General features: G+C 45.6%; 1 protein-coding gene across 3 annotated transcripts in view; it reads left to right on the forward strand.

Annotated features, from left to right (window-relative positions):
- Nucleotides 1-4,539: 4,539 nt before the first annotated feature.
- Nucleotides 4,540-12,722, forward strand: part of KLF12 (KLF transcription factor 12) — a 441,551-nt gene continuing 433,368 nt past the window's right edge. The window contains exon 1 of one of the 3 annotated variants that reach the window (XM_059144589.1): nucleotides 4,540-5,508. The gene's annotated coding sequence lies outside the window, so the exon portion shown is untranslated. Of the gene's footprint in view, nucleotides 5,509-5,546; nucleotides 5,760-12,722 lie in introns of those variants that run through there. The other 2 variants (XM_059144587.1, XM_059144588.1) reach the window with 2 other exon arrangements.

Consider the following 12,722-nt stretch of genomic DNA (forward strand, 5'->3'; position numbering starts at 1 on the left):
AAAATTAGATAAATGTGTTCCAAATCTGATACATTTCTGTATGTAAAGACTTCTAATTTAAAAGAAAGTTGCCAGAATCCATGTTCAAAAGGATTCTGAACACATTTCAGTTTTGCTTGTTGTTTTTAATATGTGCCCCCAAATGGAAACTCAGGTTTTCAGCTATATTGTGTTTTAACATATGTCACTCCAATTTTGTATGTTATTCTAATTGGCTCAACAAACATTTCACTAATCATCTACCATGTACAAAATACTGTGATGGGGAAAGGCTAAAAACATGGTTAAGGTGCATCTTCAGTTCTCAAATGGGTTACCTATCTAGGAGCGCCAATACTATTTAGTGAAAGTACCCTAGTGATAAGTGAGGGAATTAACACTTGCTGGATGCCTACTTGGGCCGGGTTATCTCCTGCTGTGTATCTCATACTGGCCCAAGTGAGGACCCAATAAACGTTAATCCTTCCAAGTATGGGGAATATCATTTAAATGGGTGGAAAAAATGGAGAATCAAAAAGGTACTCTTTCCATTACATTAAAAGAAGCCTCAAGAGGGGAAGATAATTTTGTGGTGAGGGGGTGGGATATGTATATCTGTGTGTGGGGTGTCATGGAATCATTTTGGGAAGATTCCATAGCGATAATGGGGCAGGGGGCGGGGCGCGGGGCGGTGAACCATCTATTAAGGCAGCTAGGAAGGAGAGGGCATGGCAGGGTATCCACCTGGGTTTGAAGTCTGAAATACATGAAAATCTATGTGGGGCCCTCAAATGTCATGGTTATTGTATTGATGCTAATTTGTGTCACTTCGGGTTTTAAATGTAAGTATGCTCTAATTAAGGCTTTGCTGGAGGTGAGGTGGAATGGACCTGAGGGAAGGAGGCCAGAGTTTCAGAGCTGCGGGGTGGAGGGTGGGTTGGGTGGGGGGGATGGGGAGGAGGGGGTGGGGGGGAGGGAGTAGGAGCGCTGCAGGAGACTTGACTAGAAATGACTATGCAGGAGCTTGGAAAAGAAGAGATATGTCTGAGAGCGCAATAAAGATATTTAAGCTAGAAGGACCCAAACTGTATTGATTGCAACAAAACAAAGTTATAAAATGTCATTTTCCTCTAATTTCCAGACAGCTCCTCACTCAAATCAAAACATGTTGTTTACCATGTAATCACATAATATCACCAGCTGTTTGCATTCCTAGTAAGGCTTTTTACATGCCTTTCTCAAACTCAAACAGGAAAACTTCCTTTTGCAGAGCATCATTACCAAAATACGACATGTGAAAAAAATGGGCATGGAAACCTGACAATACACGTTCACTTCTGACCGCAGGGAAAAGTCAAAACTATAGTTTAAGATTTATTTATAGCTTTGGAAGTCACATTTATTTTGACTTTGAATCAAGTCTAGTCTTTCAACACAGCTTTTACTTCTGAAAATGGACTCAATTTTCCCCCATCCCTGCCTGAAATTGTATTAGTGTTAAATCATCCATGCGATCCTTGGCATCACTAATCCAAAGGCTTAAGAACTTTAAATATACACAGATACTGAAGAGAGTCTTTACCTTAGAGAAATCAGGGTGTGGTACAGATAATACTCTTAATACTGTAAAAGATTTTTCTATCATTGACACTAATTTTTCAGAATATTACCACTGGTGAAGTATAATTAAGAAGATCTGACAAAAAGTTTGCAGGTAGGTAACATTTATTTTTACATTAACAACTTAAAATCTCTAGTTGTGAGTTCTGCCTTATCGTTTACACTGAGTGAGATATTACTTGCCTTGGGGGTACGTGTAGGTTCTTCTCTTTTCTGGGACAAGATGTTAGGTAAAAGAATACCAAGTTTAAAAAACTCAGAATACCAACCTCTAGCAGCCTTGTTAATCCATGCACCTTTTGGTACTTGTAATAATCAAGACTAAGTAAAAGAAGTATATGCATTTAGGAAAATGAGTCATCTTTGACCCAAATTATCTTGGTTTTAAACAGAATTGAAGTACCATAAAGAATGGGATATGAAAGATACTTTCAACCCTGAAATTTTATGATTCTGTAATTTCAAAACATTCTTGTATGCGGTTAGAATTATACATTCCTGCTGAAAAATTGACATGTTTACATTCTCTGACTTCTCATATCCCTGCACACAAATGGAAGCGAAGGGTAAGGGACAAAAATGTAAAGATGTGCACATATTTTTGTTAGGCTATGGGTACTATTTTTCTACCTTTTCCCCTTCTGTTCACACCGTTAGTTGGCTTAACGCTAAGTTTGATACAGGGAATGAGTAAATGAACTGAATTGGAACTTCAGTTCATATACACAAATGTATGTACAGACACACACATAATTTACTGCAGTATCCTAACTCTCAGTGATAACCATCTTCTTTATTCTTTGGTTTTGCTCTTCCCCACCCATCCCCAGATCATACACAATGAAGTGATTCTGCCTTTTAAATTTGTATCTTTCTTCTTTCTTCCTTTCCTCTAAATCTGGGGAGTTGCCTTAATGGAACATTTCTGTTTTTTCTCATCTGTCAACAATTAAAAAAAATTGGCAAGTACTTCCCCCCCCCTAATATTTGATGTACTCCCTTCTTTTAACCACATTACCCAGATTCTGGATATTAACACTGACCTTCCTCTAATTTCCTTATCTCTCCGGAATGGAGTCTTGTACTTTTCGATCTTTTGTCATTCTATTTACATGCCTCTGGCTGTTGCCAAAGGGAGTGCAGCTTGGAATGCTTTTCCACGTGCAGAAAAGCACTTGCTACAGAACATATTTATGGTCGGTCCGCCACTCAGCTTTGAGAAAGAGCTGTTAGTACAAGAACTGCCACAATGACATAATTTCTTACAGCATCCTTCACTCTTACGGTTAAACTCACTTCCTTCACTCCCTGCCCCACCTAGAGGGAAACTTCACAGTGTTTCTAGTAGAGGCAAGTTTTTCGTTTAAACACTGCATTTGTTGATAGTCTACCGTTCTCCAAACACGCCTTTTCGTGTTTCTTCCAGATGTAGTGCAGTGTAAGGGACTGTTAACCGCGATTAGACCAGGGGGTGGGGTCCGGAGCCGCTTTCCCGAAATAGAGACCCCACCCTGCAATGGCCCCTCCGCCTCCAGGTCCCATTTTCTTTCGGGGCTCCTGATTCCTGCCGCACCCACACCTTCAGATGTGGGCATCCCTCGCCTTCCTGCTCTCACAGCTCTCGTCTTCTAAGACGACTTTGCTTAAGGAGTGGTCTGTGATTTTCAGACACCGTCACACTTAGGCCATTTGTGGTTTTTCGGAACCCCGAGAGCAGGGCAGAGCCCTCCTCTCAATACTGTCGGATGTCTAAGAGGCAGGCCCGCTGACTCGTCCAGTGAGGATCAGAAGTGGGCTGTGGACTCATCGTCCAGGCTGGACCACCTTTCCCAGCATTCCCCATGCACAGACTGTGGCAGGTGGCAGAGACCGCACCAGGCGGTACACTGCCTTTGTTTTCATTAATAACGCACACCGGGCCTTTAGAGATGTTTGGAAAATGCCACACAAAATGTAGAACACGGCTTTTCCTGGCTAGAAGTCGTTCCTTTGCTCTCATTTCCTGTTTCTCGGCCTCTCCCTTGTTTCTCTTCCCACCCCACTTGGTGCCACATTACTTCAAATCTTGCTCTCCTAACATAAACTTCCCCTTCGCAGCCTTCCCACCGCCGGGGCGGTTTCCCGCGCGGGGCGGGCTCAGGGGCACCGCGCAGGGGTGACGGCGGGCCCGGGAGCCCCAGCGCGCTCACCTAGGTTTGCAAGAAAAGTGGCGCTCGCATCTCCACCGCTGACCGCCGCGCCCCGCCAGGCCCCCCTCCCCACCCCGCCCGTCCGCTTCCGCCCGGTCTCCTCCCCGCCCCCGCCGACCCTCCGGCGCGGCGCTGACCCCCGCGCCCTTCGAGCCGCGGCGGGAACGGGCGCCCCGCCGTTGCCTCCTCTCTCCCGCCCCAGAATCCCGCGGATCTGCTCCCCCGGGCGCGGGGGCGGGGAGGGAGGGGCCGCTCGCTTCTCGTGCCTCCCTCCTGGGGCACAGGGTCGGGGGCTGGACTCCCCGACACCGCGGGCCCCACAGCCCCCGGGGCCTCGGCAGGGGTCTGCAGCTCCAGCTTCCTTCCGCTCCTGCAAGTTCGCCTGCTTTCGCGAATAACTAACACGGGCTGGCGCCCCTTCTGCCGGGTTTCCCAGGCGAGGCATGCGTCTTCCCCCGCCCCCATCCATCCCAAGGTGAAGCACCGGGAGGGAGGACACCCCCGCTTCGCCCGCAACGTGCGCCGCTCCCGAACCCAAACAATGATCCCGCTTCCTTCCTCGCCCAGCCCTCCTCCCGCCCCACCCCCCGCGCGCACCCCAGCATCCAGGGCACCGCCCGCCCGGACTGCCCCTGCCCGGACCCCATTGTTGCCCGACCCGGGCGATGCCCGGCGCCCGGGGGCGGTCCCCGGGAGCCGCCGCGCCGCCGCGCCCGCAGCCTCGGCCGGCCGCTGGAGCCGGCTCCGCCCACACCTTTCCAAGTTAGCTGGCGGGTGAGCCGCGGGGACGGCTCGGGCGCCCGGCCCCCTCCCTGCACGCCCCCACCCGGGCCGGAGCGGGGAGGGGGCGGGCGGCCGAGCGGGCTCCGCGCTCGGTTTGCCTCCGAATTCTCTTCCTAAGGCTGCCTTGCGCGCTCTGACACAAAAGAGGGGACTTTCTCGCGGCTCAGCGCGAGTCCTCGCCTGGCGAGTTGCAATCCGGGGGCTCCACCCGCCGCGAGGCCCCGCGGGCCCCCCTCGGCCGGCGGCTCCCAAAGCTTCGTTGGCCATGTGTAGGTTATTTTGGGTGCCGCAGCAAGGTGGTGCAGGTGAAAGGGAAGCTCGGCCGAGGCCGGAGGCCGGGGGGCGGGGGCAGGGGTGGGGCGGGGTGGGGCTGGGTGGAGGCTCCGCGGACCCACCCCCCAGCCCGGCGGCCCGGGCGGCGAGGCGAGGGCCGGGCAGTGGGTGTTGCCTTCTACCTCTGCGAGCGGGGAGGGGTTAGTTTCCCACAGGGGATTTCAACCATCACACTCTGAGCCCGCCTCCTAATCCTCGGGCGGAGCGGCTCGGGGGCCCCATTTTATGGCAATAAAGCGACTTAGCGCCTGCTGAGCGAGCCCCTCCCCGCCGCCGCCCCCGCCCTCGGCCCCACCCCGGGGCTCGCCCGCAGCGGCGGGGCTTTGTTTCTGGGGAGGAGGACCCGGAGCTCTTTTGTTTGGGGGTTTGGTGTTTTCACCGTCCCCACCTCACCTCACCCCACCCTACCCCACCCCCCGCGCCTCTCCGGTTTCCTGAGCTGCGGGCTGCAAGGGAGGAGAAGCGGCGTCTTGCAACCCCCTCGGCTGGGCCCCGGGGTAATTCGATGCGGGCCTGGCGAGGCTCCCCACGCTAGACCGGGGCTCGCGTCTCGGCAGCCTCCACCCACCGGCCCACCCTACATTTAGCGCATCATGTGATCCGGGTAAGTCATTTGCAAGTACAACAGTTCCCTGGGTTGCCCCCCATTCATTTCCTGAGAACTGCAGAGAGCAGCTGAGAGGCTCTGCCTGTGCGTGTGCGAGTGTGCGTGTGAGTGTGCGCGGGTGACGCCGTGTGTGTGCGAGAGTGAGTGTGTGCGCGCGCGTGTGTGTGCGAGAGAGAGAAAGGGAGAGAGAGGGGGACTCTGTGTGAGGGAAAGAAAACAATTTCTCCTGCTCTGCAGCTTCTGTTCAGGTCTGTGCCGATTCCGTTTCTTATCAAAATAAACAACCCCCTCCTTTTTTTTTTTTTTTTTTTTTTTGCCATCCCAAATCAGACCGTATTCTCTTAACATGTTTTATTTTCCTTCTGTCATCTGCTCAAGTTAAATCATTTTGGTTGGTCTATGTTCTTAAAGGGGGAAAGTGTTGGGAAGCGGGAGGGGGCCGAGGGAGGGCGATGCTATTGCAGAGCAAGTAGCGTCGGTCGGATGTGTGGTGAAGAAAGAAGGACGTTTCTCCCCCTCCACCCCCAAATTCTTTTTTTTTTTTTTTAAACTTATCAAGTACCGTGAATTAAGCAAATGTTTTTCTACCCCTAGTGGAATTGTTGGTTGCAGTGTTTGGCTGACAGTTGCCAAGGATGAGAAATAAAACACCAGGGCTGAATTGGGGGGGGGGGTGTTGTGGAAGTAGTTTGCCCCCAGGAATAGAGCGAGTTCGGAGAATAGCCGCCGCACCGGGGCTGTGTGGGCTGTGGGTGTGCACCGGAGAGAGTGGAGGGGAAGGGGTTAAGGCGGAGATGACACTGCTGGCATGAATAGTGGTCCTGGTGCTACATTCATTATTGTCTCTGGTCGTAATGATGTGTAACTGTCACTTGCTACGGTGCCTGGTCCAGGGAAGTAGCCAGGGGCTGGCCCGTGGCTGTTATTTTCAATTACGGGGGAGCCGGCCGGAGTTGACAAGGGGCAACTTTGCACGTCCACGCGAGCCGGGAAGCCCGCGGAGACGGCCTGGGAGCCACTTCTTGCCTTAGAAGCTCGCTCCCAGGACTCGGACTTGACCTCCGCGACATTAGTTGGTGTTCATGTTAGATGCTCCCCTGCGGGGAGAATCAATCCTGCTTTTGTTGGGTAGAGAACTGCCTATTAGAACTTTGAAAACTTTTATCTTTGGGGAAAAGGGTGGGGTGCACTCAACAGTTCTGTTTCGAAGTGCATTTGAGGCAAACGCTTGGAAAAAGTACCAATTCCTTTGTTATATGCCCTGCAGCTTCCCAACCCCCTTCCCCCTGCGCTTCGAGTTTTGCATACTTTAATAGTAATACCCTTAATTCAGCTGATAAAAACTGACTGTGTTGAGTTAAAGAGTATTAGTACAACGGAATGTGTAATCTGGATAAACAGTTTGTATGGTTAATATTGTCAGCTCTCTAATTTAACCGTACAGATTTTAAGTATCGTTCTGTATGGATTGTTTTAAGCAATTCCACTGGCTAATAGAATTCTCTGCCGAGCACTCGGGTATTTTATTTTAAATCAGCTTTAATATTCTGTTTCTCAGTAACACTGGGGAGGTGAGCAGCTCTATTTACATTTACTGCATGTGCATCCAGTGGCTTCAGTAGACATCTGTCAATCAAATAACGTCATTCTGCAAATCCACGAAGACGCCTGCAGGCCCTTTTCTTACTGGAGGATAGAGTTGTTTGGATAAGTAAATGCTTTGAAATAAATTTGGTGGCGTTTAACAGGGCGCAGCTCGTGATGGGAATAGGAGTGGTCACTTTGAAGAGTGGGTGTATTCCATCATCTAAGAAATGCTCTTTGGAATTGGCATTTAATAAAACCGCTGACACCCCTTCCCCCCCAGGAGCCGGGCTGTGCTGTTTGTAGACCTCATTCCCATGTTGTTTACATTTGTTTAGAACCACATAAAAATTGGTTGTGATAAAGGGGTATACTTCCAGGCTAGAAAATGTTTAACTGTGGAAGCTCAGTGGACATGGGATGTTGAAGGACAAACATTTCAGTTGCATAAGTTGTATCTCTTGCTGCAGGCAGGTCAATGTGAAGACTAGCTTGAGTCTGGTAAGCTGCTTTGGGTTGGGGAGAGAGCAGTTAGAGCATAGAGGTATAGGCAGACGTTTGTTGTGTATTTTGGAGAGAGGTTTAATTCTGCCTTGTAATTCATAACTATTATAAAATATACGAAGGCTGGTAAAATTTGGGACTTTTAGTTTATGAAATAAAACTGTGTGACGAATACAGTTCTGCCAGGCTTGTCATTCTTGAGGGATTTCTGTTTATTTTTGAGTTGCTTCAGTTGATTTATTACTTGGTAATGCCTCTTTGAAAGAAACTTCGTTCAGATAAACTTTATTTTGGAATGCTTTGTCTTACTATTTATTGAATGAAAATTGTTGTGCCGGTGAGCCCTTAATATATATATATTTTTTTTCTCCAGAAAGTTCTTTTTCAGTAACCGAATGTCCTTTGGGAGAGAACTGGTCCTGCTGTAGCATTTGAGACCTTGACCTTAGCAACTCTTGGCTGGTGCTTGTTAACTACAGCTGCAGCCTATGTGTGTACAGAAAGGGAAGGCACTGCAAACACTCGTGGGCTCCCTCTCCCTAGGCCCAGGGAAAAACAAATCAGGATGCTTGACGTTCATTCATTACGAAGAGTGCATCAGGCATATAATAGCAACAGTGCTCTGGTCATTTAAAAATATATATATGTTCCTAGGGGATTACTTCCCCACCTCCTGTGAAAAGTAAACAAGCACTTTAACAGACTGTGTGAGTTTTACATGTTATATCATGAAGCAGGCTGTTAACAGCTTAATGAAATAATTTGATCCTAAACATAGGTGGGGTTTTTTTGTGTGTGTGGTTTTTTTTGTTTGTTTTTGTTTGTTTTTCCTTTCTGCAAAGAGGACACAAATGCTTAGACCTTTAGGCCTACACTGAGGGCATCTTGAACTGCAGCCAGTATTGGTTAATCTAGACTATTGAGTAACCTTACCAGTGAGGTGATATTGTTAAATAGTTCAACATATAAAGGCCCGGGATGTTTTTACCATCGCATGAGATGGAAAGTGTGGAATTTCATATTTATGTGAATTTCATTGGTACAATTCCATTGAATTGGGGGTGCTAAAGGTTTTCTTTGTATATAAGAGAAACTATCTTCTTAGAGTGTTAACTTCATAAATGCAACTGTCAGTGATTTGTGGATTTATGCAACATAGTTGTATCCTACAATACTAGAGGCACAGACTCATTTTTAAAGTTACTCTTTTTTTGGATAAGGAAGTCTCCTCACTCCTGCTTCCATGTTGATTAATGAATAGGAGCTTAAAAACCCCACACTGATTTATTTAGAATCCACACCCATGATTGTCTTATTCTTTGTTGAAACAATTTTCATTTTTATAAATAATTCCTAAAATAGGTTGCAGTTGCTTACCTCTATCATTTATATTTTGAAAATACTGTATGCCAATAGAGTAGAAATATATGTATTTTTGCCCGGTGTCCGTTTATTTTCTGTGTGAAATTTTTCTTTGTATTTATTTTTCAGCCTACAAATTACACACAGCTTTCAATCTTAAGTATGTACAAAATGTAAGGGGAAAAATTTTAACATTAAATCACTGGCAACACCCTATAAACCACAGCCTTAACTCATCCACCACAACCACAGCTCCCAAAATCAAAATGCTAGTAAACAGATGGGCCTTGCCCTGTGCCCAGGAGGTCAACAGCCTTAGGCTCTGTGAGATCTGCTGTGTTTCTAGATCCCAAACCGGTCCAGAGAACTGTTTGACTTCAACAGACCAGAATTCATTTCCAGGGCCTAGACCGGCCACACCCCATCTGATGTCAGCTTTTGAGTTCTTGTGGTGGAGAACACATGCTGTGGATTAAATGGTTGCTTTCTCTATATATTCTCAGTAATTATGTTACAAAAGGATTTTTCGGTTTTGGGTGTTTATTGTCATAAAAGTGGCTACTTGAGTAGTCCTGTTGCTCCATAAAAATTTGTTTTGGTCTGGCAGTAGATTGCAGGATATTCACCCAAAAAACTGCTCTGGTATGGCCTTTCTTCCTGTCTTTTTTTCAACTTAAAGTCCTGCTTCTCTTCTGTGGCTAATTCCATGGTATATAGTTTTGGATATTAGCATAACTGGACTGGTCCAAACAGTATCGCTTTTTAGGTACAGATGGTGTAGTAGAAAGCCCTTGTCGTCGCACTGCCCTCGTGTGTGGAAGGCGAGAACCAGTTGCAGAGCTCTGGGACAGTTTTCCCAGTCCCATCAGAGTAACAGAGGCTGCCCCATTACGGCAGACTGGCCAAGACAGCCAGGAATTGTGTTCCCAGTGCTACATTCACCACACTTAGGGGTTTTCAGAATAATTCCTGTCATGATGTATATGTGTAGTTATATACGTGTGTGTGTGTGTGTGTGTGTGTTTGCTATTTTGTGTATGTACCTGTGTGTATACATACACAGTATTTATATTTATGAATGCGAATTTTTATATTGTCTTTCTATGTTGGTATATATATCCCCCATGCCACATACACTAAGACCAAGAATTATAGTTAAAAGCCCCCTCCCCCATCATCGAATAAAGAGGGAAAGCACACAATTTGTTTTCTCAAAGCCTGTGTTTAGTAAGATTATTCTCACTTGTGGTTTTTTTTTTTATTTTAGCAAGCAAACTTACAGCATGAAAACAGCCCTTCCCCAAAGAAAACAAACCAGCAAAACTAAATGACAACCAAGAGGAAGGATTGTAAAAAATGAAATAAATAACTCTAAAGAAAATGTTTATTCATTTCCCAATCATGTATCTGCTAAGGGTATATCTCCTGTTGTCTGGACGGATTTAAGGGGCAGAGATACTACAGTTTGAATTAGGGGCTCTTGCCTTCTAACTCTGAATGGCCTTGGTCACATTTCATAACCTCTCCGAGTCTAGAAAATGGGAAAAATAATGTGCATTTTACAGGGGTATGGTGAGGGTGAAAGGGGATAGTGTGGGTACAAATCACTTTGTAAAACTGGAAAGTACTGGCCTGGCAACCGATTGGACAGGGAAACCACTCCCTCTCCATCCCCCACATCCCTACAAGGGATGAACTTTCCAGCCTCTCAAAGTGAGCATATAAATTACACTTATGGAGAAGGAATTTCCGAGTGTGGGTAGAAAACTTCTGGCAGTCAAAGGTCATGAATTCCATTCCTGTCTCACTAGAGATTTGCTCTGTGACCTTGAGAAAGTCATTCTTAAAAAGTTTCTCTAGCTGGTATGAAAGTCACTGACTATTAACATTTATATAATGCAGGTGAAGTATCCGAATAGGTTTTCTGAAGAAGGTCCATGAAAATACAGTTCCCATGATCATTTTACAGAAAACAGAAAATAAAGATCAACAGTGATTATTTAGGGATTGTAAACCTCCAGGCTGTTTCTTCAGTGAGTCAACTGAAACTTCTATCAACTGGTCATTAAAAATCCTTTTAATTTTTTTTTTTTAATAGAATCATTACATTCATGCTGTTGTACTATGATTTAGAACAGTCTATTGAACTGCAAATTCCTAGTTAAGCCAAGATTCTGTTGATTAAGCTATGTCTGATTTATGGCTTAAGGTGTCTTGGTTAGACTCAAAACATTGTAACACAATACATGCACAGTAAAGAGAGGTAAATGATGGAGATATTGCATGGATATTTGAAAATCTGTGGAACACATTTTATATGCACACCTTTTCCTGCCACGCACATTTCTTTACACACATACATTTGAGAAAATTAAGAACAGTTTTAATTTACATAATTTCTCCCCAGCTACATTTTCTTCAGTTAAGAAGCAAAGTATGTTTCACACTGTGTAAACACTATTCTTGCAAGAGCAAAGAAACACTCAAACTAGCTCATCGATATAACTCGTTTCAGGCTCTTTCCATGTGGCACAAACACCCTAACTCCTGTTCATGTTACAGCTATTAATGTAAACATCAATTTCTGTGGGACTCTATTTACCATCCCTTGCTTTGAGAACATGCAGGGCTCTAGTCTGTATTCTGGGGCCCTGGAGTACATGCTGTTCCATCTGCTTGTTGCTTTGCCTTGTCTACTGCCAGTAGTAAGCCCCTTGAGAGCAGGAAATGTATCCTCCTCAAAGTTGCTGTCCCGGCTTCTCACCCAGTGCCTACCATTGTGACTTATCATACAGGGCTAGGGCTAAAATACTCATGGAAAGAACAAATGAAGGAGTGCAGCCCCATGCTAACCCTTCAGTAGCTAAAGGGCAGTGTCATGGATATTTCCTACCTACATGTTTTCTAGCTATGTATATTCAGCTCTCTTAGCCATTCCACAATTCACAATATTTTCTTGAATTTTTAAAATTTTATTTTTGCAAAATGAAGCTTTGTAGTGGAGTCGAACAACGCTGGATTTGAAACCTCAGACTGCTCAGGTTTTGGCTGTCTAACAGGGCAAGTTAATTCTCCAAGTCTCCGTTTACCCACTGATAAGTGAAAACAAGAACAAGTAATGTCAGCTTTGTAGATATGTTTGAGGACTAAAATTGTGGTGATGTCCATAAAACATCTAGTATATGTACCTTGTTAACATTTAGTGCTCTACAAATATTAGTTTGTTCCAGGGTATTTGTGCCTCTCTCCATTTTTGTAAGTTTTTAATTTCAGTTAGTTAACATACAGCGTTATGTTAGTTTCAGGTGTAAAATACAGTGATTCAGCATTTTCATACATTACTCGGTACTCCTCACGACAGGTGCACACCTTAATCCCCATCACATATTTAACAAAACCCCCCACCCACTTCCCTTCTGGTAACCATCAGTTTGTTCTCTATAATTAAGTCTGTTTCTTGATGTGTCTCTCTTTTTTTCCCTTTGCACGTTTGTTTCTTAAATTCCACATATGAGTGAAATCATATGGTATCTGTCTTTCTCTGACTGATTTCACTTGGCATTGTACTCAGTAACTCCATACATCTTGTTGCAAATGGCAACATCTCATTCTTTTTTATTGCTGAGTAATATTCCATCATGTATTTGCGGTCTCTACTCGTATATCCGTGGACACTGTTTCCGTATCTTGGCTATTGTACATAATGCTGCTACACCAGGGGGCATGTATCCCTTTGAATTAGTGTTCTTATATTATCTGGT

This window comes from Mustela lutreola, chromosome 13 (genome assembly GCF_030435805.1).
Source record: "Mustela lutreola isolate mMusLut2 chromosome 13, mMusLut2.pri, whole genome shotgun sequence".
Taxonomy (NCBI): domain Eukaryota; kingdom Metazoa; phylum Chordata; class Mammalia; order Carnivora; family Mustelidae; genus Mustela; species Mustela lutreola.